Source organism: Pelodiscus sinensis, chromosome 1 (assembly GCF_052426305.1).
Source record: "Pelodiscus sinensis isolate ZL-2025 chromosome 1, ASM5242630v1, whole genome shotgun sequence".
Classification (NCBI taxonomy): domain Eukaryota; kingdom Metazoa; phylum Chordata; order Testudines; family Trionychidae; genus Pelodiscus; species Pelodiscus sinensis.
The window spans coordinates 29,789,651-29,814,467 of NC_143052.1; the positions used below are offsets into that span (position 1 = coordinate 29,789,651).

Consider the following 24,817-nt stretch of genomic DNA (forward strand, 5'->3'; position numbering starts at 1 on the left):
ATCCCCTTGTTGTTGTCAGTTTGGCATCTGCAAGAGGTTAAGCAGTTTGAAGTATTTTGGGAGTGCTGTACATTTTGGTTGGGATTTTCAGAAATGTATAAATCAGGTCAGTGGCACTTGGTGTGGCTCTGCAAGTGTCATGGAGTTGACTTACACAGTTTTGAAAATCTCTCTCACTCCAAAGCAACCATTTCAAAGCTATTCTAACTGCAGTAGTTTTGAGTGTGGTTTAAAATTGTGATTCTCAATCAGTGGTATATGTATCCCTGGGGGTATTCAGAGCTCTTCTAGGGCGCACATCATCTTATCTAGATTAGTGTTTCTCAATCTGAGGGTCCCTCCACCCGTTTGGAGGGAAGTCAAAGGACAGGTTTAGACCTATCGTAAGTGCAAGGCTGGTTTTAGGGGATAGCAAGAAGGGCAACACCTCAAGGCTCCATGCACAGGGGCTCTCACAACGTCTAGGTACATGCTTAAGGCCTAGGCAGCAGGACTTGGGTTTCAGTAGGGGGGAAAGGTTGAGAATCACTGGTTTAAAAAACTTAGTAAATGTGAAGTCAAGCTAAAATATATAGCAGCTTACTTTAAATGATCAGGTTACAGCAACGATGGGCAACATAGGCTAGTGAGTGGGCCACGTGAGTGTCTGTCCTTTATCTCAGTGGGCATCGAGATTGTCATAACTAAGATAGTTTCGCTTAGAACTTGCTTCTGACCATCAGTGTCAAAACGGGTATTCCCATCTCCATTCTTGGGTTTCGCTTTCTTTTGCTTAGGACTGGTGCATTATTTCTTGTAAATCAGTTTCTCATCTTCACTTGGCTTCAGCTAGTAGCAGATTTTCCTGTAAGGTTAATTGAGTCAGGAATTCTTCCCTGCCCATATCCAGAATACATGTTTATTGTGGGCTATTGTATTCCAAACCCCTAACCATTCTATTATCTGACTGCTCTATTATCAAACTACACATTGCCAATATTGTTGCAGCAGCAGAGTTTTCCAGTATCACCTCTTCTGTTTCTTGCAACCTTTTTCATGGCTGTGTTTAGATTCTGTCCCTCTGAGTCTGTGGCATTTTGCTAAAACAATTTTAAACTGCTCCTCTACAGAGGTCCTAGAGTTGTGCTGTTCATTAATTCTTAAAAGGAACTCTTCTACTAGTTCCCTTTGGAATGCCTTTATCCTTATGGAGAATAGCACTGCCTGGGAGGCCTGCAGCTCAAAACGATATTAGTGTGCTTGCTGCTATGGACATCAGCTAAATTTAGTGTCTTGGTACAGGTGTCTCTATGACTCTGCATTATCTATGCAGGGATCCTTTTTGTCACCGTTGCTGAAGGTGGCGGGAAACACAATGGCTGTGTCTACACTGGTACCCTTTTCCATAAAAGGGATGCTAATGAGACACTTCGGAATTGCAAATTCCGCGGGGGATTTAAATATCCCCCGCGGCATTTGCATGAACATGGCTGCCGCTTTTTTCCGGCTCGGGATTTTGCCGGAGAAAAGCGCCAGTCTAGATGGGATCTTGCGGAAAATAAGCCCTTTCAAGTAGGAATAAGGGATCTTCTGGAAAAGGGCTTATTTTCCGCAAGATCCCGTCTAGACTGGCGCTTTTCTCCGGCAAAACCCCGAGCCGGAAAAAAGCGGCAGCCATGTTCATGCAAATGCCGCGGGGGGATATTTAAATACCCCGCGGCATTTGCAATTCCGAAGTGTTTCATTAGCATCCCTTTTATGGAAAAGGGTGCCAGTGTAGACACAGCCAACAGGTAATCCTCACACGATCCCTCTCCTGTCACCCATTTCCAGACAAACAGAAGCTAGGGACAGCATTCCTACCCATCTTGGCTAATAGCTATTGATGGACCTGAATCTATCTAGCTTTTTTCAGAACTGTGTGTGAAACCCAGTAATTATTGCTAACTTGTGCTGTTAAATGGATCTTCTCTCTAGCTGAGGTGAAAGATGGGTTGGTGTCTCTGATAGAGCAAACTTGGGGATTCTTAAAGAAAACTGAAGAACAGTGAGGTTTGTGTAAACAGCTTAGCCTAAAGCATTTGTTGTTTATCACATGATCAAATACCAGGAAGGATATAGATCTGGACCTTGTCTTGTGGATATACTTGGTGGGAACAAGGATAAAAATGTTTCTCTTATAGTGAAGTTTCAGCTTTATTCTTGGCTTTTCAACCATTTGAATTCAGATCTGTTTTCTTTATAGTCTTGTTCTTGAAAGGAATAAGCAGAACTCTTCAAATCTGATAACACATCTTCCGTAATATATTTTGGCTTTGAGCTGAAGCCAAATAATGACACTGTTAGATGACCTACAGTTCTGAGAACGTAGGCAAATGAAATAGGAGGATATCTAACTAGGGATGTTAAATATTGGTTAATTGAATAGTCAAGTAACCTACATAAGAACGGCTATACTCAGTCAGACCAAAGGTCCATCTATCTGAGTATTCTGTCTCCCAACAGTGGCCAATACCAGATGCCTCAGTGGGGGGGAACACAACAGATAATCCTCACCTGATCCCTCTCCTATCACCCATTTCCAGGAAAACAGAAGCTAGGGAAACCATTCCTACCCATCCTGGCTAATAGCTATTGATGGACCTAACATCTATGAATCTATCTAGATTTTTTTTTGGAACCATGTTAAACTCCTAGTCTTCACAACATCCTCTGGCAAAGAGTTCCACAGGTGACTGTGCGCTGAGTGAAGAAAAACTTCCTTTTGTTTGTTTTAAACCTGCTGCCTATTAACTTCATTTTGTGACCCCTAATTCTTATATTGTGGGAACAAGTAAATAACTTTTTCCTTGTTCACTTTTTCCACACCAGTCATAATTTTATAGACCTCTATCATATCCCCCTTAGTCTCCTCTTTTCTAGGCTGAAAAATCCCAAGTCTTTTTAATCTCTCTTCATATGGGACCTATTCCAAACCCCTAATCATTTTTGTTGCCCTTTTCTGAACCTTTTCCAATGCCAATATATCTTTTTTGTGATGAAGCAATCACATTTGTACGCAATATTCAAGATATGGGCATACCAGGGTTTTATATAGAGGCAATAAGATATTCTCTATCCCTTTTTAAATGAGTCCGAACATTCTGTTTACTTTTTTGACTGCCACTTCACATTGAATAGATGTTTTCAGAGAACTAGTCACAATGACTCCAAGATCTCTCTCTTGAGTAGTTGTAGCTAAATTAGTCCCCATGATATTATATGTATAGTTCGGATTATTTTTTCCAATGTTCATTATTTTACGTTAATCAACATTAAATTTCATTTTCTATTTTGTTGCCCAATCACTTAGTTTGGAGAGATCTTTTTGAAGCTTTTCAGTCTGCTTTGATCTTAACTATCTTGAGCAGTTTGGTATCATCTACAAATGTTGCCACCTCTCTGTTTACCCCTTTCTCTAGATCATTTATAAATAAGTTGAATAGGACTGGTCCCAGGACAGACCTTTGGGGGACCCCACTAGTTACCTCTCTTCACTCAGAAAACTTACCATTTCTTCCTACATTTGTTTCCTCTCTTTTAACCAGTTATCAATCCATGAAAGGATCAGCCCTTTTATCCTATGACAACTTCATTAATTCTTATTGGTTACTTGACTATTGTATAGTATCTGGGGGCAGGGTTGGCAGCAAGTGTGCTCCGGCCGCACTCCCAAGGAGCCCTCTGCCACTTTGCACTGCTGCGTCTGTATCAGAGGAAGCAGCGTGGGGTGCTAGGCGGGAGTGGTCTGTGAGGGGAGACAGTTTAAAAAACACCCCTCCGCCCCACTGACCGGCAGCCCATTGCTCCGTGCTGCTGCCTCTGACAGAGAGACAGCAGTGCGGGGTGGCAGTGGCCCCTGTCAGGGATGGGGGCGCTAACAAACTTACTGGCAGGGGTAGGGGTTGGGAGAGAAATGTGTGTAATCTATAGCCTTAACGTATTTTTTCTTATCGGTTAACCAGCTACACTATTATATCCCTACATCTGAGGTCCCCAAAAATGTCTAAGAGCACTAAGTAACACATTGTGAGACAGTGTAATACAAAGTGACTTCTGCAGTAATTTGGCCATGAATGCAGAAAGTGTCAGACAATTAACGTGTCTAAAATAGTAAACAGTAGATAAACAAATCAGCAAATAAAACGTTCTGGTGCTCCTTCTATTTGTTAATTGGCCTTTGAAAGCTCGTTTAATTTGTATACCAAATCTCTACTCTTCATTGAAAAGTTTTCTATATAATAAGCACAATGGTCGTGTCCTCATGAGACAAATAAGGTAAAGACTGTATATTTTAAAAGGATATATTCTATTTTTAACGTTTTAGAGCAGAGCTAAAATGTTAGTCCAAAATCCATTCAGTAACATAAACTACCCAAATTCCTTCTGCAGTATTGGAAAAATAGATCTTGTGTCTATGAAGAATCCTGTCTAAGGGTACGTCTAGACTACATGCCTCTGTCGCCAGAGGCATGTAGATTAGGCTACCAGACATAGTAAAATGAAGCGGCGATTTAAATAGTCGCCGCTTCATTTAAATTTACATGGCTGCCGCGCTGAGCTGACAAACAGCTGATCAGCTGTTTGTCGGCTCAGCGCGATAGTCTGGACGCGCGGGTGGCGACATCAAAGGTATTTATCGACCACCCAGGTAAACCTCATCCCTGGTGACAGAGGCATGTAGTCTAGACGTACCCTAAGACTTCCATTTCCCCACCAGTAACATTTTCTGAGAATTATGCATAGACAATATTTTTGTATCTTCACAAAATCTAATTGTAAGCTCTGGTTTTTAAGGTAGCATATTGTAAGTAAATCTTTGGTCTGGAAATTTAACCTGAAAACAGAGGCTAATTAGTTTGCCCTTTAAAGGTCAGTATCCTTCAGGGAAGTATGTGATGCAGCACTAAACTACATTCCCAAGCAAACATCTTTTACTTACAACCAAGAAAGAAAAGAAGGCCACTTCTGAAGACAAGACACCTTTCAGGCCCTCACCACAAAAGTACAGATTTTCTCATTTTGACTTGTGCCTTTTGACTTTCTCTGACAGAGCAAGAGTAGAGAGTAGTTTGACTCTATTCACTGTAACAAGACAAGTTCGATGTCACTCTGTTATTTGATGAGACCTTGTCAGCAATAATGTAGCTCTATTTTCCTATGATGAATATGGGGCAACTGGTAAAGTTACTTGTATTCAGGCGAATTCCATGGCACTCAATTAGAACTGTGCAGTACAAATGTTCAAATTAAAATCATGTAGATTGAACCCCTGTAATAAAGAAATAGTTGGATTCTTTTTATTTCTCATCTGATCTTTAGGCTTTGCAAAGGGAGGGGTGACGCACATAGATGAGAGAGGTACAGGGGAGTGTACGTGGTGGGGGTGTCATCAACCAACCTGACCGTCTCTGTCAAGCACTCACAGACCTCCACACCTGACTGGGTCCCCAAGACAGACCTGTCTCTCCTGGTACCTGACACGACATTTTCCTGAGACAGCAGGTGGGGATGATGGATTGGGCAGAGGTGCCAGGGTCACATACATCTCTCCAGAGATTTCTGCCAGGTTTCGCACCAGAAAGTAGCCAGCCGCAGCCTTTCAGCACTGTGTCACAGAGCGCGGGAGCTGCTTCTAGCCACAGGGGAGGAGGAGATGGGGAAGGGATAATGTGGCCCATGTCTTTGCAGACTTTTCTGATCCTCTCTCTCTCGCTCTCTCTCACACACGCACACGCACACACACACCTACCTTGTGGCTGGGAGAGCAGCTTATCTCTTCCAACTTGCACAGTGTCGAAAGGCAGCTTACATAATCGAGCCACCTCCTGTCCTCTGGCTGCAGCGTGAGTAGGCAGGGGTTAGCCCTAAGGCTGTATTGTGCACCAGGATGAAGGGAACCTGACTGCAAGGGTGTCTCAGCAGAGGGGATAGAGCAGCTCTGTGCTCTCAGGTCAGGATCCAGGGTGGCGTGGGTAGGTGAAGTAGGTGCTATGGAGCCTGCAAGGTTGAGGCACAAACAGTATGAAAATAGCTTCCCCCCCTGCCTTCTAGAGCTTAGCTGAGGGGCAGAGAGTCTTTCCTGGTGCAGGACTTTGGCACATGCACTGCTCAGCTTCTTCTGACCAGTGCCCTGGGCCAGAAGGTCTTGGGCTCTCTGGGGTGCTGGCCCAGCCAGAGGCAGTGGGGGAAAGAAGGAGCCTGCTGCCCAAGTTGTTGATGATCTGAGCACTTCAACTAGGTGCTGGTTCTCCACACAGCACGGAATGTGATGCAACCCACCAAGGAGGTTATGGGGGAGCAGCAGGGCAGAGGTGGTGAAGGGGAATAGTAGGGAGAGGACAACAAGAGAGGAACATTGTAAAGTACTTATGGGTGGGCAGTAGAAGCAATGTGTAACTGGCTAGTGCTTGCCCAGGCTCACCTCAGCTCACAGTATGCAGCCAGTGTCTGACAGAAATGGGACAGGCGGGAGGCGGGGGGGACAGAACGCTGGTATGCAGCACAGGCTGTGCTGATGGACTAGCAGGAGAAGCACATACACTGCAGCTTTGCCCCATCGCTAGCTCTGTTGTCAGCCACTAGAGCCCCGCCACCACTGGCCAGCATCATGACTCACCAGCACTGATGTGGGGAAGACAAAAAGTACGGGACAGTTTGCCTATTTTTAAGAAAATGTCAAGACACCTGCAGGAAGGCTTGAATATGGGACTGTCCCTTTTGAAAATGGGACATCTGATTGCCATAATCCAGGGTGGGCAGAGGCTGCCAGTGGGCTGACTCTGGCCCGCGAAGCCACCAGATCCATCCCGCGACATCCTCGCAGGGATCCTTAAATAGAGAACAGCTCCTGCTTTTAAAAAAGGCAGCTGTTTTCCACTATGGATAGCTGGAGAGGGGTGAGGGAGTCCTCACAGTCTGCCTCTGCCCTCTCCTTCCCCCAGCAAAATCTCTCAGTTTCCATTGGCCAGTTGCCAGCCTATAGAAGCTGAGAAATTTTGCTGGGAGTAGGGGCAGTGTGGGAAGCCTCTTTTCTCCCTCCGCCCCACCCAATGCCCAGAGCAGAGCTATGTGGAGAAGCCAGCAGCAGACAGTCTGCCTAAGGTTCTTGCAGGGCTGCTGGCTGGGAGCTGCCTAGGAAAGCACCTCCCAGCCAGAGCCTGCCTCTGGCACCCCACCTGCTCTCTCCCCCAGGCCACCAGCCAGACCCTTTGTGCCCCCTTCACCAAGGTCACAACTCCCTCCCAGACTTTGCACCTGCTCCAAGAGCCCCTCCACAGGCCAGAATCCACTCCTGGACTGTGCACTTCAAGCCCCTACTCCAGATCACAGCTCTCTCCTCACCCAAGTTCCTTCTCAGACCCCTCGCCCCTCCTTCACTCCAGTCCCCCACCCCAAAGATCCCTTCTGCACCCAACCTCCATCCCAGACCACACACCTTCTCCATAGAAATACGGCCCTTGGCAACTTGCCAAAATCTTGGAGAGTTTCCCCATTAAAAATTATTGTCCACCCTGCCATAATCAGTAGGAATGGGACAGAATACAATTCATTAAAGCTAATATTAAAAATGGGTGGGATTTTTCAATAACTGGAACTTACTTTAAAGATTTTTGGTTGACTCAAACTTCAACAGAGTATTACATCCTTTTACAAAGAAAATAGGCCTTTGATAGTACAATAAATGTTCCAGATATCAAGTTGGTGCCAGCCTCACAAAAGGAAAAGTATATGAATTAAATATGTAAGAACAATTTTTTAATCTACAGAAAATTCAAACCCAAAATGTAGAAAATAGTAAATCAAGGAGATAAGGTCTTCATCAGCCTTCAGAATATTTATTAACGTCAAACTAATTATGTCAAACTAATCAACCTCTACAGACACCCTCCCCCTACAAAACTATATTCACTTTGGTCTAGCTACAGCTATAGTTCATGTTCTAAAAATATAGAAAAAAGGCAATCAGACCTTGCTTTCATAAGACAAAAAATGTATGTTCTTTTGTACTTGTTACACCAGTGATAGGAACTAACTTGCCGTTGAAGTGAGTTTCCAGAACTTAGAGACTTCCAATCCCAATTTTTATACCATTTAGGAGTTCAGTTGAATTTTAGAAAATAGAATACCATAAAACCTAGACTGTTTCTTGGACTTGGAAGAACTAAGTAATCCAAATGAATTCAGTATATTTAAAAGTCAGCTTTATAGCACTGTAAACTTGCACAGTGATTTATAAAGTTAGAGAAAGATACATTTCACACTCCAAATTTTTTGCAACTTGGGGGACAAGACGTAGGTGAGATGGAGCACATTAAAGAAAAAAGACCACGTGCAGAGTTGGTTGATTTAACAGGTTCCTGAAATAAGCAAGTTTGAAGGAGAGACAGTTGAGCTGACAAGTAGAGAAATTGCTGGGTATAGCATAAATAATGGCAGTGGGATAAAAGAAACTGGAAGGAGGAAGGACTGAGGGAAGGAAGAGCTAAGATGAAGGAGTTCTGCAGAACTGAGGAAGTTCTCTTCCTCTTTCTTTGCTCTTTCTTTGAACAAATCAATAGAAAGATTGAAGGGAGGTGAAATGGTGAAGGTGAAAAGATGACTTTTGTAGTGATAGACTGCAGGTAGAACACTTCTTTAATGGAGTCTTTTTTTTTCATAGTGACATCTGTGGTGATGTGGTTGGTGAGGACAGGGCAGAATTTGATTGCTATGGTGAAAGTGGCAACACATTGTTCATGGCTTGGAACTTGTGCCAGTGAGCCAAGATGACTCAAGATGCCAGGATGACTCTGATATCTAATATGCCAGTAGTCTCAGTGCTAGAATTTGTTCATGAAAGAACATGCTTGTTACAGGCTAGAAATGTGTCCCTTCAGAATGCTGGGTTGTTCTCCAATGAACAATGAAAGAAGAGTATCTAGATAATGTGCTCAGTTTATGGCCTTATTGATAGAGTAGGTAGAGTAATCAGACTGGTGAATAGTCTCTGGTTTTCCTGTTGATTTTTCAGAATCAGCGAAGCAGCTTTGAATTTCCTGATTTTTTTTTTATGTGCGCATGCATTACCCATAAAACATGCTATCTGTGAGCCTGTGTTTTTATGTGGTAGTCATATTTTTATAATTTTGGATACAAAATAAGTATGTAAACATAAAAGGCATATCCATATTGTGCTTAAGAAGAATAGAAATTGTGCTGCCTTAGGAGTATTTAATGATATTCAAGAATTCATTTAATTAAAAAGAAAAGTCTGGGTTTTTTCTCTCTCTTTGCCTGGAGGTTTCAATTTAAGCAGTGAATATACAATTCCAAGAATACTCCCACAGTAGCTGAATATTTACATGTAAAAGGAATTTTGGCAAAAATGCCATGTTATGTGAAAGAGTTAAATGGGCATAGGAGAGAGATTTCTTTGACTGCTAGAAAACAATTGTAACGCTCCATAACTGGTCAGAAATACAATTCATACTCTGACAGCTAAAATTGGTGGTGAGCTTGTCACCTCCTTGTTCTCTAACCTTGTGAAGATGAGTGGGAAACTAAAATAGATGTTTTAATTTGATGGATAAAAAGTCCATACACTAATAAATTGAAAAACCTACCATGAAAGGGCTAGAGTTGAAGAATATGTTTTCTTGTTTACCTCCACTCATCACACACAATGGCCACTTGCTTTGAAATTAGTACTTTTCTGTTTGTTATTAATATCAATTCTGCAAGGCTTCCTCAATTACAAGGATATACAAAATGTAAATGTTTGCTATCCCATTATAACAGGGTAGAAATAAGCTTGCAGGATAACTGGCATCTTGTCAGCTAAGCAAAATAAGACTTTATTGGGAGAACTTCTGTATGTGATGAATAATTCTACTACAGCAGCTGGTTTTAAGGTAGGGGGTGGGGTATCTCTCACTTCCAAGAGCCAGCATGGATCAACAGCAGTCATAGCTTAATATTTTCTTCAATGATCTCGACAGGTAAAATAGAGATTTTCCATTTTAAAATATTCCTTTCTATAAACTCTGAATTTATATATCTATAAAATAAATACTCTGAACAACAGCAGATTTTTTCAGTATTAGCTCATATATATATATAGTTCATCAGGGTATCAAAACTTTGTTCCACAAAAAAAACAAAAAAAATTGTTTAATGTCTTTCATAACATAATGTATCTGACAGATTTTATCAAAGCTTTGCATGTTCTACCTCAAAGGAGCTGAACTCATTGTGTGGGTTACACACTCTTTCAACACTTGCAGAAAAATATAACAAAAGGTATTAATTAAGATAAGAATAAAGATATTACAAGTAAGAAGTCTTACTCTTTATTACTGATTAAATTAAGCATATAATACCCAAGGCGAGAGGTGCTGCAAATAGCTGGAATTTCCCAATCATAATCTATATTATTTAGGATACTTCACATAATTTGTTCTCCTGAAGCCTTATATTCTATTGCTTAAGGATAGACTGTGTACATGCATACGTTTTGAATAGGTGATTAGTAATGTTTGCCTGTTGCTTCTAAATCTTACTGTATATTTTAGAAATGTGTGTTTTGTCTTTGTCTGTTCATCCTGAGTCCATTTGTTCAAGAATTCCTTGTAAATGGTAAGAGCTAGGACCACCACATTTGATATGCAGCTTCCTCTTATTGTAACTTAAAGCAAGGTAAGGGTTTGGCTACACCAGGCAATGGGATATGCCTGGAATTCAATTGTTGCTCATAATATAGAAAGAAGGGGTCTGGTAGGAGAGAAGATATATTGTAGAATGACCATGAGCAGGGCTTGCTGAACCGTGGCGAGCCCTGCTTGCCAGCTGCGCTGTCCAGCGATCTGCACATGTGCAGATCGCCCGAACCCGGGTCTTCCAGGTTATATTCTACTCGCCACAGGCGAGTAGATTGTATTATTTGTCGAGCCCTGACCATGAGGTGTAACAAGGGGCCAGATGGGGACTGGGACAGCTGTAACCTATTGGGCCAGCAGAAATGGAAAAAGGAACAGCTATATATTATATAGAGTTCGTGTGTACTACAGCTGGGGGACATGCATCCTTCTCCCAGCTGTGATCCCTGCAGCTGCAGTGGCCATGGACAGGCGCTTCTCACCTGGCCCCAAGCTGCTGCGGTGAGAGCTGAAGTTGTCCCCTCTCCCCTGGGCAACCTGCATCTGAATCTCTGATCCCCAGCCTCACCCCCAAACAATGGTTTAAATGAAGAAAAACAACTCAAATAATGACTGGAACAATGCCGAATAAATCTTTTAGTGTTGACTATATTATAAGGTATTTAGACATTTCTTTAAACCAGGGCTATCTGATTGCGGCCCGTGGTACGGTTTGGGTTTATGTAGGGCTCAACAAAAAAGTAATCAATATAATGGTCTCCTGTTGATATGTGTTTTAGTAGTGAAATTCCTGGACTGTTGTTGCTCATTAAAAGTGCTGTCATATGGGTGAAAATCGGGTAAATATTGCATTTTATTATTATCAGCAGAACTGATTTAAATGGCGCCTGTGTGTTATGTAGTCTTGTCTTAATCTTTGTATTCATGCCGTCAGTGTGAAAGAAGCTATTTGCATATATTTGCATATATAGTTACATGTCTATGCAACCACACTCAAGTTGCAGCCCTCGGCATGTGCTGTGGATATCATTGTGGCCCCCAGGGCTTCCAAAGTTGAGTAGCCCTGCTTTAAACATTCTATTAAGGGAGATTTAAATGCTGTTAATTTCTAGCCTCTTATTTAACTATGTAGCCGAGAATTTCAAGTTGCATTTTTCTGGATGTGTTAGCTTTGGGTATCCAAATTGAGTCCTCTTTTCAAGGGTTGGTTTTCACAGGGTGAGTTCTTGGCACTTTCTGAAAATCGGGGCTTTTGAGATACAGGCAGTCCCCGGGTTACGTACAAGATAGGGACTGTAGGTTTGTTCTTATGTTGAATTTGTATGTAAGTTGGAACTGGTACATATTGTAGGGGAAACTCTAGCCAAACATTTCTCCAGAGCTCAGTTTTATTCTCCCACACCTCACTTCCCTCAGTCCTTTATTCTCAAGCTGAGGTGTCTGCTGAGAAAAGCCACTCCGCGTCTCCCTGGTCTGCTGGGGGAGGCGCTAGCTTCGCGTCTCCCTGGTCTGCTGGGGGGAAGCAGCTAGTACAGGGTTGCCTCACCCCGTTTGTAAGTAGGGATCCGATGTAAGTCGGATCCATGTAACCCGGGGACTGCCTGTATCTTAAATTGAGCATCCAAAAACTGATGTATCAGAAATGACTAATTCGTTTAAAAAAAATCTAGATTAATCAAAAGAATATAAATGTAGGGTTGGCAAGTACTTTGAGATTACTGAGTTATCCCCATGTGCTGAGTCAGGACGAAGTAGACCTAAACCACCTCGCAGATGTGCATCGTCTGTTCTTAAAAACCTCTAATGATGGGGATTCCACAGCCTCTGTGAATATCTGTTATGAATATATTTTTTGTTTTAAGGGCAAACATTATGATAGTGGTACTGTGCGAAATTTTGTACCTTATGTTAAGCAGGAGGTCCCTAGAAGCTAGATGCTTTCTAGCATTGAAATCTATGGAATCTGTGAAATGTAACCCAACTGATAACTTTTTTTCCCAATAGCATCCCATTATTAAACATCTTATTGCAATTGTAAATGTGAAATTGGAAAGATGTTTGACAACTTGTCTGTTAAAGTTTAGAGTTCTATCAATTATTTTCAACTTGTTTTATTTTTAAGATGCATGATTGTAAATTTGGAAGTTGTATTAGGAAGATGTGGCTGTGATCCAATCACATAGAATAGACTTAGTTAAACATAATTAGGTTTTAATGAAGTTTGGCATCAGTAGTTTAATATGGGGGGTATGAACTGTTAATGCATCACTCATGTTGCCTCAGGCTTATAATATGTCACAACACAGTACCTGTCTTATTTCTTAATTATTAGCTCAGAGAGAATTGGATAAATTCCCTCCCAGAGTATTTAATTACTTCCTCTGGGTAAATTCACTACATCAGTACAAGTGGGAATGTTAATAGTTTCATATAACATGCAACAAGGAATCACTTCTGCAGCATGCAGAGCATGGAATAGGTCTACATTATATTTCCCACTTTTGAATTTCTTTATTTCTTATATTGTAAGCTCTTTGGTACAAAATTCTCACTGAAATAATAATGCCTAGAAAAAAGGGGGTCCCAATTGTGCACAGAGCCTCAACTGTAAACATAATTAGTATATATTTTGACTCTAACAAATATTTATATTACTTTAATGATGGCTTGTAGTACTTTTGATTCATACAGATCTTAAATATCTTAAAATATGTATCTTCTTAAACACTAAGGCTTTTAATGGCACCCAATGCTGGAAAGTAGCTGGGAATTTTAACAGAGGATAACTAAAATCAGTGTTCATAAAAAAGAGCAATGTGCCACAAATAAATGAAATCAAGCGTGACGAGAAACCATCATCCTTCCCGTAATTGCATTACACTATAGTTGTAATACAAATAACATGAGACAGCCATGTAGTATTAGAGTGGTTCCAATATTTAAAGCTTTAAATAATAAGAGTAATATTTGAAGCATACTGCCTGAGTAGTAATCCATTGCAAGGCACACAGACTTTGCTGGCTAATGGATGGATGCCTTCAAAGTAGTTGTCTTGTCGCTTCATTCTGCAAAGCTATTATCCCTGAGCCAGATTCTTCTGCTTTGGCTTATGTTTAGTGTCTTGATCCACCAGATCTCTCTTTGAGGAGGAGTTTAAGTTGTGGACTGTAGGTAATGACAAATGGAATTCTGTTGGTTTCTCTTTTGGGTCTGTCTTGAAGTAGTTCATGTCTGGGTACTTTTTTGGTCTGTCAATCTGTTTGTGCACTTATACCTACCCTCCAACGCATTATCCACAATCTATCTTGGAAAATGATCCCTCACTCTGAGGCCCTGGGGGAAAGGCCTGTTCTCGCTTACAGACAACCCCCCAACCCGAAACAAATTCTTTCCAGTAACCATGCTACACAGCTATATCATAAGCATCCAGGAACCCAGCCCTGCAGTCAGCCATTGTGCCAACTCTGCTCACATATCTATACAAACTAATTCATCACTGGAGCCAACCACATCAGCCACCAAATCAGAGGCTCACTTAACTGCACATCCAGTAATGTGATCTATGCCATCAAATGCCAGCAATGCCCACTGCAATATACATTGGATAAACTACACAGTCCCTACAGGAAAGAATTAATGGACACAAAACAGATATCCATAAAAGGAAAATACAAAAACCTGTTGGTGAATACTTTAACCCACCTGGACACACATTAAGGGATCTCCAAGTTGCTGTTTTGTTACAGACCAATTCCACAAGCCAAATACACAGAGAAGGATTGGAACTACAATTCATTCACATGTTTAACTCTCACGCTAATGGTTTAAATTGAGATACTGGATGGCTGGGACATTATCAATCCACCAAACAATGAAAGTGACAATGGTTCTTTATGTCTGTGCAGAATCTGTTTTAGTTCTCTTCCTCTTTAATTGCTAAGTAATAGTTCTTATCTGCCTCTTTTAACTATCTAGTTTTTAGGTACTAATAGACTATCTGTTGTTTTCCAGTTTTTCTAGTTACATACATACTCGGCTTTCTCTTTGATACTTATCTACCCTCTGTCTCTTTCTGTTCCCTTCCCTCCCATTTTTTTCCTTCTTTCCCCCTGCTCTCTCCCTTCTTCCCTCATTTATTTTGGTTCTGGACATCCAACACTCTGGTCATCTGAAGAAGTGGGCTGTGCCCACGAAAGCTCACGATCCCATTTACATATTTTGATAGTCTTTCAAGAGCTACCAGACTATGTGTTGTTTTCTATTTAATTCATGCAGTGATAGAGTGCCCTGTAAGAGGTTTTTATAAAGAAACGATTATAATATCAGTTATGCTGTGACACACTCTAAACCCCAAGTGCTTTACCTTTTTTTAAAATGTCACGCATTTTGCCAATTTATAACTTAAGCAAGAAAAACAAACCTTGAAAATGTGTCATGAGTCTAACTGATGCAGCAGCATGTGCCTGAGTTTTCAGAAGGCACGGAAACTATAGCTCAGGGTTAATGAGGAACTTCCATTACTTTCTCATGAATACCTCATTGATTGATAACTGGTTAAAAGACAGGAAACAAAGGGTGTGTCTATACTACAGAGTTTTGTCGACAAAAGTGGACTTTTGTCGACAAAACTATACCTGCATCTACACTACCGCTGAGTTCTGTCGACATAACATCAACAGAACTCAGCAGTTTTGTCGACGCTGGTAAACCTCATTTTACGAGGCATAATGCCTTTTGTCGACAGAGTTCTGTTGACAGAAGGTGTTATTGCATCTAGGGTTGTGTCTAGACTACAGGGTTTTGTCGACAAAGCAACTTGCTTTGTCGACAGAACTGAATGTAGTCTAGATGCTCTTTGTCGACAGAAGCTTTGTCGACAGTATCTGTCGACAAAACTTCTGTCGACAAAAGCCTGTAGTCTAGACGTACCCAAAGAGTAGGAATAAAGGGTCAGTTTTCAGAATGGAGAGCAGTAACTAGTGGTGTTCCTCAAGGGTCTGTCCTGGGACCAACCCTATTTAACCTATTTATAAATGATCTGGAGAAAGGGGTAAACAGTGAGGTAGCAAAATTTGCAAATGATACTAAACTGCTCAAGATAATTAAGACCAAAGCAGACTGTGTAAAGCTTCAAAAAGATCTCACCAAACTAAGTGATCGGGCAACAGAATGGAAAATGAAATTTAATGTTGATAAATGTAAAATAATGCTCATTGGAAAAATAATCCCAACTATACATACAATATGATGGAGACTAATTTAGCTATAACTACTAAGAGATCTTGGAGTCATTGTGAAGGGTTCTCTGAAAACATCCACTCAATGTGCAGCAGCATCAAAAAAGCAAACAGAATGTTAGGAATAATTTAAAAAGGGATAGAGAATAAGACAGAACATCTTATTGCCTCTGTATAAAACTATGGTATGCCCTCATCTTGAATACTGCATACAGATGTGGTGATCTCATCTAAAAAAAGATATAGTAGCATTGGAAAAGATTCAGATAAGGGCAATTAAAATGATTAGGGGTTTGGAACGTGTCCCATATGAAGTGAGATTAAAAAGAGTTGGACTTTTCATCTTAGAAAAGAGGAGACTAAGGGGGGATATGATAGAGGTCTATAAAATCATGACTGGCGTGGAGAAAGTGAATAAGGAAGAGGTATTTACTTGTTCCCATAACTTAAGAACTAGGGGTCACCAAATGAAATGAATAGGCAGCAGGTTTAAAATAAACAAAAGCAAGTTTTTCTTTACACAGTGCCCAGCTGGCCTGTGGAACTCCTTGCTGGAGGAGGTTGTGAAGACCAGGACTTTCACAGGTTTCAAGAAAGAACTAGATAAATTAATGGAGGTTAGGTACATGAATGGCTATTAGCCTGGGTAGGTAGGAATGTTGTCCCTCGCCTCTGTCAGAGGCTGGGAATGGGTGATGGGAGAGGGATTGCTTGAGGATTCCCTGTTCTTTTCACTCCCTCTGGGGCATCTGGCATTGGCCACTGTTGAAAGTCAGGATAGTGGGCTGGATGGACCTTTGGTCTAACCCCGTATGGCCATTATGTTCTTATATAGACAATATAGCTTGAATGAGTGACTGCTCAACACGAGACACACCATAATATCTCTTTCCCCGCTTGCCTCCTCCCCAAATCAAGAACAAGCCAGGCCCTGGTATATGAGCCTAACCATGGGGAAGTTGAGCCTGAAGAAACCAGTGAAACTTTGTTAGAGAAAAAACAATGATGTTGGTTTTGTTTCTTTTTTGCAATAGCAGTCTAAAAATCACTTCTTAAGTAATACTATTGTAAAGCTTTAAAATGATGCAATATTTTGTGCTATGAAATGTGTATCAAAACATTTCTTAACATTCAGTATTGGATAGATACATCACTCCTTTAAAATAAAAAATAAGGAGTTATTTTAAAAGGCAACTTAATTTCAGTTAAAATATGAGTAGATCTTTAACAACACATACCAATGTGACAGAGGAGGTGTTTAATTTTCTTGAAGTGGGGGTTGAGCTTTTGAAAGTTTGGGAAGTCCTGCCCAACACAGAACATTCCTTTACACATTTTCCAAGAAACATTCCCTGCCATCTGCAAGTAGCATTGAGATACTTCAGACTCCAAATATAAAATATTATCTTCTGCAGTCCAGAACTGGTCCACACAGAATGGTTGAATATCAGAAATGTAGGCCTCGAAGGGACCACAAGAAGTTGTCATGTCCAACCCCCACATCCCTAAGAATACCTACACAGGTGTTCAGCCTATTCTTAAAATCCCCCAATGATGGAGATTCCACAATCTCCTATGATAACCTATTCTAGTGTAGTTAGAAAGTTTTTCCTAATATCAGACCTGAATCTCCTTTGCTGCAAATTAAGCCCATTACTTCTTGCCCAGGTTTCAGTGGACATTTGGAACAACTGATCATGAGTCATCCTCTTTATAACAGCCCTTAGCACATTTGAGGATTGGATTTCCCCTCATTCTTTGTAATGCCCAGTTTTTAATCTTTCCTCATAAATCAGGTTTTCTAAACCTTGAATCATTTTTGTTGTTCTGTGTACTCTTCAGTTTGTCCATGTCTTTCCTAAAGTGTGATGTCCAATTCTGAGCATAATGCTCCAGCTGAGGTGTCACCAGTGCCAAATAGAAGGGGACAGTTACCTCCCCTGTCTTCCATATGACACTCTGGTTAATACATCCCAGAATATTAGCCTTTTTTGCAGTTGCATCAGATTGTTGACTCATATTCAATTTGTGATCCACTATAGCCCATGAATTCTTTTCAGCAGTACTACCACCTAGCTAGTTATTCCACATTTTGTAGTTGTGCATTTGATTTTTATCCTTCCTAAGTGAAAAGTACTTTGTACTTTATTGACTTTCATCTTATTAATTTCAGTCCAATTTTCCAATTTGTCAAGGTCATTTTGAATTCTAAGCCTGTCCTCCAGATTGCTTGCAGCCCCTCGTGTTTTGATGTCTTGTACAGATTTTATAAATATATATTCTACTCCATGAATGACTCAGATAATGAAATATTGACTATCGCTAGACCCAGGAATTGATACCACCTCTCCCCCCCAGCCCCTGTGGGACTCTACTAGATTTGCCTTCCCAGTCTAACAGTACACCGTGTGAGGATGATCTTTCAATTAGTTGTGCATTCAGCGAATAGTAATTTAGTCTAAACCAGTGGTGGGCAACATGCAGCCCACGGGCCGCATATGGCCCACTGGGACTCCATCTGCAGCCTACGAACCCCTTGGCTGCCCCCCTCTCCCATCCCCGGGGCACTGGAGCCCCAATCTCATTATGCCTCTCTCCCTCCCCACCAGCACTTTCATAGGACCTGTAAATCACCTGATTTGCATTCTGTCCCCACTTCTCCACATCCCTCCCAGAGCTCGTACACCATGAATCAGCTGTTCACGGTGTTCCGACTCTGGGAGGGAGGGGAAGGAGGAGGGATGGAGCATGAGTCAGGCAATTTGTGCACTCCAAAGCTGCTGGGAGGGAGAGGGTGGAGCAGGTAAGCACAGGGTTCCAGTGCCCCAGTGTGCAAGAGGCATGTGGGGGAGAGGAAACCCCACTAGGCCACAGGCTACTGCAGCCCATTGAGATGGAGAGCCAGTCATGTGGCCCACACACTATTTGTGGTTGCCCATCCGTAGGACCATATCTCTAGTTTTCTTATGAAAATGTCGTGTGGCATGGTGTCCAAACCCTGGATAAAAATTAAGATAGCACACCTGTTTTCATCGCATCCCCTAGGCCAGTAACCCTTGCATATGTGCAAGAGGGCTGATTGAAGATTGCCTTGTGCTGACATTTCCTAACTTTTGAGTCCTTGACTCTGCAACTTTCTTTGACAAGCATTAGATTAATAGATGCAAGGGCTAGAAAGCACCATGGTAACTGTCTAGTGTGCCCTCCTGTATAGCTCAGGCCATAGAACATACCTAAAACAATTCTTAGAGTATGCGCAGGGAGGGTGTGAAGCAGAGTGGGGACTTGGGGGAGGATTTGGTGAGGTCAGGGCGGAGCAGAGGCAGTGATTTGGAGGAAGGCTGGACAGGAAGAGGTGGGGCTAGGGAGGGTCATGTTGAGGGGAGAGGTCATGTGGCAGTTGCCCCTCTTGTGTCCCTCCCCAGCAGTTGCCTCTGCATGTTAAACTACCCTTCTGTTGGAATGATGAACTGGGTAGTGAATTTACTCTGGTCAGGCATCTGATCAGGGCAAGGTGGTACAGTTCTGGAGCATAGGGCAGGAGCAGAGAGGGGTTGTGTGGAGCTTCTCCTATGTTAGTTTGAGTGGCTGGAAGGACTGGCGACATGTGAAAGAGTTCCAAGGGGCCACCTTCTCCCCTCCCCCCACTCCACGGGCATGAGGGTCAAGAGCCCAGGAGACTAGTGGGTGGGGACTGATGCAGCAGCAGGCGCTGCCACTGCCGCAGCACGGGGAAATGGAACAACACAGCTCTGCTTCCTGGTTGCTAGTGAATGAATTGGGGAGGGGCAGGCCCATCTCCTGCACTGACAGGTAGGAAGTGATGCACTATGGCCAGCAACGGGGGTCGGGCCCCCATGTCACTCTGCTTTCCCTTGACACTGCCAGGGTATGTCTACACTACCCTCCTAGTTCGAACTAGTGGGATAATGTAGGCATACCGCACTTGCAAATGAAGCCCGGGATTTGAATTTCCCGGGCTTCATTTGCATAAGTGGGGTGCCGTCATTTTTAAATCCCCGCTCGTTCGAACCCTGTGCCGCGCGGCTACACGGGGCATGAACTAGGTAGTTCGAACTAGGCTTCCTAGTTCGAACTACCGTTACTCCTCATGGAATGTAGCCCAGGAAATTCAAATCCCGGGCTTCATTTGCAAGTGCGGTATGCCTACATTACCCCGCTAGTTCGAACTAGCGGGGTAGTGTAGACATACCCCCAGTGAGTGAATGGGGGCCCGACCCCTGTTGCAGGCAGCAGACCCCTCTCCGAGGCCACCTCACTGAGGAAGGATGTTTGGGAGAAGAGGTGGAACTGGTGCAGAGCAGGGTCAGGATGGGGGCATGAAGAGGTAGAGCAGTGGCAGGCCCTGAAGTGTAGAGGGAGGGTTGTTCTGGCCCTCTTTTGGGTGATGTGGGGAGGAGTCATATGGAGGGGGGTCTTGAGGACAATGCCCTCCTCCCCTGCATGCTTCCTAGCCAGTCGCGTCTGGCTGAGAGACCATTCTTGTAAGAGAGCTGGGTGGGTCACTGCCTGCGGCTGTGTGAATGAAGTGCCTTTAAGAAGTTCGTAGCTTGACATCAACATCACAGTGTAAGAGGAGCCCAGGTGGTGGGACAGAGAGTTCAGCAGTCCCACAGTCTAGGTTGCACCCTAGAGCTCTCTTCATGGATGGATACACTAGGAGTGTCTACAGTAGCTAAAGGATTGTAAGTAAAGATTTCTAGAAGTGCTTTTACTTTAGCATTTTGTTTTGCCACCAATTTCGGCAACAGCTTGAGTTGTTTTCAAACACTGTTTAAACAATGTGATGATCTTTCTACAGTACATACTAGCGCTAACTTTTTTCTTTGCTCTCTTTTTGCTAAGTAAATGGGAGCTAACATGCCCAACGTACACTGTAGCCCCTTTGCCCTGTGGTATATGCCATAGCACAGGTAAACAATGTATTTTTTTCTACTTTTAGCAATAATGGAATTGACAAGTTAGTGCTACATTTGTTAAAATAAATTTGTGAGTTAGCAATAATTTTCTTTAAGACATAAACACTAAAATCACTAATCATTTTTCATTAAAACATGTAAAAATAGTTTTCGAAAGAGTTTAGTTTGTGTTGCTATGGAGACAAATACAGTATTTGTGTGTCTGTTTTTGGAGCATCTCACATTTTCAAATGTCAGAAAAGAGAGAAAAATGACGTTTCCATACCAGTTTGAGTTTTTTTCTTCATCTTGCCAACAACCAGGGCAAGTCTAAATTACATTCCTCTTTCGAAAGAGGAATGTAAATGAAGCAAATCAAAAGTGCAAATGAAGCGTGGATTTAAATATCCCGTGCTTCATTTGTATATTCGCGTCTGAGCACATTTTCTAAAAGGGGTTTTTCGAAAGTGAAAGCTCAGTCTAGACAGGGTTCTTTTGAAACACCCTCCTTTTTCGAAATAACCCGCACTCCTGAGGACTAGACTCCTTTTGAAAGAAGAATATAGTCTAGACATAGCCCCAGAGTGTGTATGAGTGAAAGTATTGATTTGTTTATGACTATTTTTGTAATATAAATGATTTGAGGCAGGTGAGCCCCAAAAGGGAAGAAATTACATGCAATTATGTTAGATCCAAATAATGTACCAAATTATCTTAGAATGAACATTTTCAAGGTCTGAGTTTTAAGCAATGAATGACAGTTCATTCAGAAAAAAAGTTCTTTTAAGACATTTTTAAAAGTATTGTATTCACCTTGAGACATGCTATGGATTTTTCTTTTTCCCATTAGACACATGCTACATGGCAGTTTCAGTTTTGTTATTCAGTACAGACTTTGAAGTATAGCCTGTACAATTCAATAAATCTTGTTTGCTTTTCTGCTTCATTCTTGATATCAAATAAGCAAAACTATATGTACATTTAAGTAACTTATATTTATAAATGGAATGGTGGTGATGGTTACATGCCTTCTGTTGGCTGGAGAATAGCTGCCTACCTCTGCTTTCAGCTACTAGAGCTATTCTCTTAGCTCGGCTAATAGGAGTTTGTAGGTCTGGGTTTAGACCTATGAAAATCTCTGGATCAGTTGTTAGTTGCACATTGATAAAATTTACTAAAAGAAAACCCGTTAAAGAACATTCAAATTGCAAAATCAAGCACTCAAATATTTGGGCAAATAACAATTAACATATTTGCCTTACATACTGCAGAGCATGGAAGATGTGTAATGGATAACAGAGTTATGAAGAAAGCCTTATTGTTAAAGCACTAGACTGAGCCAACTGAATTGGATTTTCATCTCTGGTTCTGCCATAAACATGCTCCTTTTGGGAAGAGCCATTAAATGACAGGTGTAATCGGAAATGAGTTCTTCAATTTCTAGGTGCCAAACTTGAGGCATCTGTAACTGAGGAGTGCAAAAATATCCTAACTGCAGCTCCACCTGGCTTCAGCTAGAGATACTTAAAATATCCTAACTGCAGCTCCACCTGGCTTCAGCTAGAGATACTTAGCTGATTTTTTTAAAGATAATCTATCACTGTTTAAAAAATGGGAACCAATTGCTGAGCATCCCAAATTAGTGGACATAGTGGAAAATTTTGTTCTGTGTGCTCAGTTTTCCATTTGTAAAATGGGACAATTCCTAACCACACTGGGCTCTTGTGACACAATGTATTGTTTCTGTGGTGCTTAGATACTGTGGAGGCAAGCACCATAGAAAAGCCCATGGGTACATTTTAAACATGTGTTTCGTTCCATTCAGGTTGTGAATGATATGCAGTGAATTGGGCGTGAGGCCACAAGTTGAATGGTTAGAATAAACAAAATATCAACAGCAGCCCATTCTGAGTGGGAGAAAATAGCATGCAATCAAAGACAGTATCATAATGTATGCATACAATGTGACTAAAATAAGATTGCATGGCCAGGTTTAATTATGTCTCTTTCTAGTTTTGGAGTCCTTGACTTTGTAAAGTGTGTAAAAGAGAGCAACCCATCCAAGCGACTAAATATTGTGTTGATACTAGTAGATGTATGAAACATAATATTTAGTAGCACCCCAAGGCCTCAATCTGAATTCATAGATTTTAAATCCACAAGGGCCCTTTGGGCTCCAATCTAATTTCATAACACAGGTCAAAGAATTTCATTGTTTTCTGACATTAAGATCAATAATTTTGTGATTGAACTAGAGCATCTTATTTAAAAATCTTCACAAATTGTAAATGATGGACAAAAAATGAGGTTAACAGGATCTTGCGCAAAAGTGTTTTTTTTTTCCCAAAAAATGGCCCCATTTACGCTGTGGGTTTTTTTCCGCAAACACCTCTTCCGCAAAAAGAATTGGAAGAGAATATGCGAATGAGAGTGCGAGATTTACAAATAAGCATTTCATTTGCCTTTTCTTTTCTGCAAAAAACAAACAGCGTAGACGTAGCCTATGTGTTAACCCACCCTTCAGATTCTTTCCTGAGCAATGCATGCTCCTGGAGATAACACAAGTGTCCCTAGGGAGGACTCGTTACAGCCTCCTCAAATGTGGTAACTGAAAAGGCCAAAATGAGAAGTGACATTTCTGTCAAATGTCCCCAGGCAAATGACTCTAAAACTATTTGTATTCAGGCTGTTATGCTCTGAGTTCCGGAGTTAAGCTGTCTGGATGTTCGCGTAGGTTTCCTTTTAGCAGTATGGAAAAATACTCTTTTTCATACCCTTCACTGAATATTAGCCTGATTTTATATTTCTGAATGGCACTGCAAAAAGAAAGTCTAATCTGCTGCACTGTGACACCGGGTACATCTAGGGAATAGTTATCTAAGACTCTGGCAGGTTTGCAGAAATTTCAGTGGTGCTCAGAGCCTGCACATCTCGCCCACCCAAACTCCCTCCCCCTGATCTACCTAAGGAATTGGGAGGGAGTCTGGACTCAGGAGGGAATCTGTGGTGCATGCTCTAGGATGGAGTCTATGTGCTGGATGCAAGCTCTGGGTGGGGCAGGGGACTGGGATTGCAGGAAAGGGTGAGGTGTCTGGCTCTGGGAGGGACTGTAGGTGCGGGAGGACATCTGGAGGGCAGGTTTGGAATGGAGTTTGGGTGCTGTGTGTAGGATCTGGGCTGAGCTAGGAGACTGGGGTGCAGGGTACAAACTGTGGGGAAGGGTTGGGCACAGATCTGGGTGTAAGCTCTGCAATGGTGTGTGGCTGCAGGCTCTGGGATGGAGGTAGGGATGCAGGAGGGGGTGAGAGGTGCAGACTCTCAGGCTTTGTCTTCACTACAGGGAACATGTCCAGAGAACATATCTGCTCGTCCAAAAAAATTTTCAGAAGAGCAGATGCGTTTTTTTGGCATCCCTGTAAACCTCGTTTTATGAGGAAGAAGGGATGTTCCGAAAAAGGGGTTTTCCCCGACATTTGGCCCAGTGTAGACAGGCCAAATGTCAGAAAAGCCTCTTCCAAAAAAAGAAGCGGAAAAAGCAAATTGTGATTTTTAGCTTTTTTCGAAAAGAGCAGTGTAGTGTAGACATAGCCTGAGAGGGACTTGCGGTGCTGGGTGCAGGCTGTTTTAAATCTCCAGAGGTAGCAGGCGGGGCCAAGGAATGCATGGGGGATGGCAGGCAGGATTGGGAAGCGACCTGACTCCTACTTTGCTGGAGCCAGGCCTCCGGCCAGAAATATTTCTGGTAGTTAGGCACAACAGGCCCACATATCTTGCCACACCAGGCATAAATTTGAAAGCAAGTTAGTATGAAACTCAGGATATCACAACTGATCTACTCAGCTGGCACCGTCAGTGGCATTGTCAGCTTGTTTCTTAACTGCTGGGAAAACAAAGGCTTAAAAAACTGTAACTTGTGTCTCTGGCGTTGTGAATGCATTTTGAATATCTAAAACCACTGAAATGGTCTACTCTTTCCGTTTTGTACATGCTTGATATTTGATACACA

The 24,817-nt window shown here is 42.1% G+C and overlaps 1 protein-coding gene across 2 annotated transcripts in view; it reads left to right on the forward strand.

Annotated features, from left to right (window-relative positions):
* SLC2A13 (solute carrier family 2 member 13) overlaps positions 1-24,817 on the forward strand; it is a 352,851-nt gene that overhangs the window by 119,519 nt on the left and 208,515 nt on the right. The gene's annotated exons all lie outside the window — the stretch shown is intronic.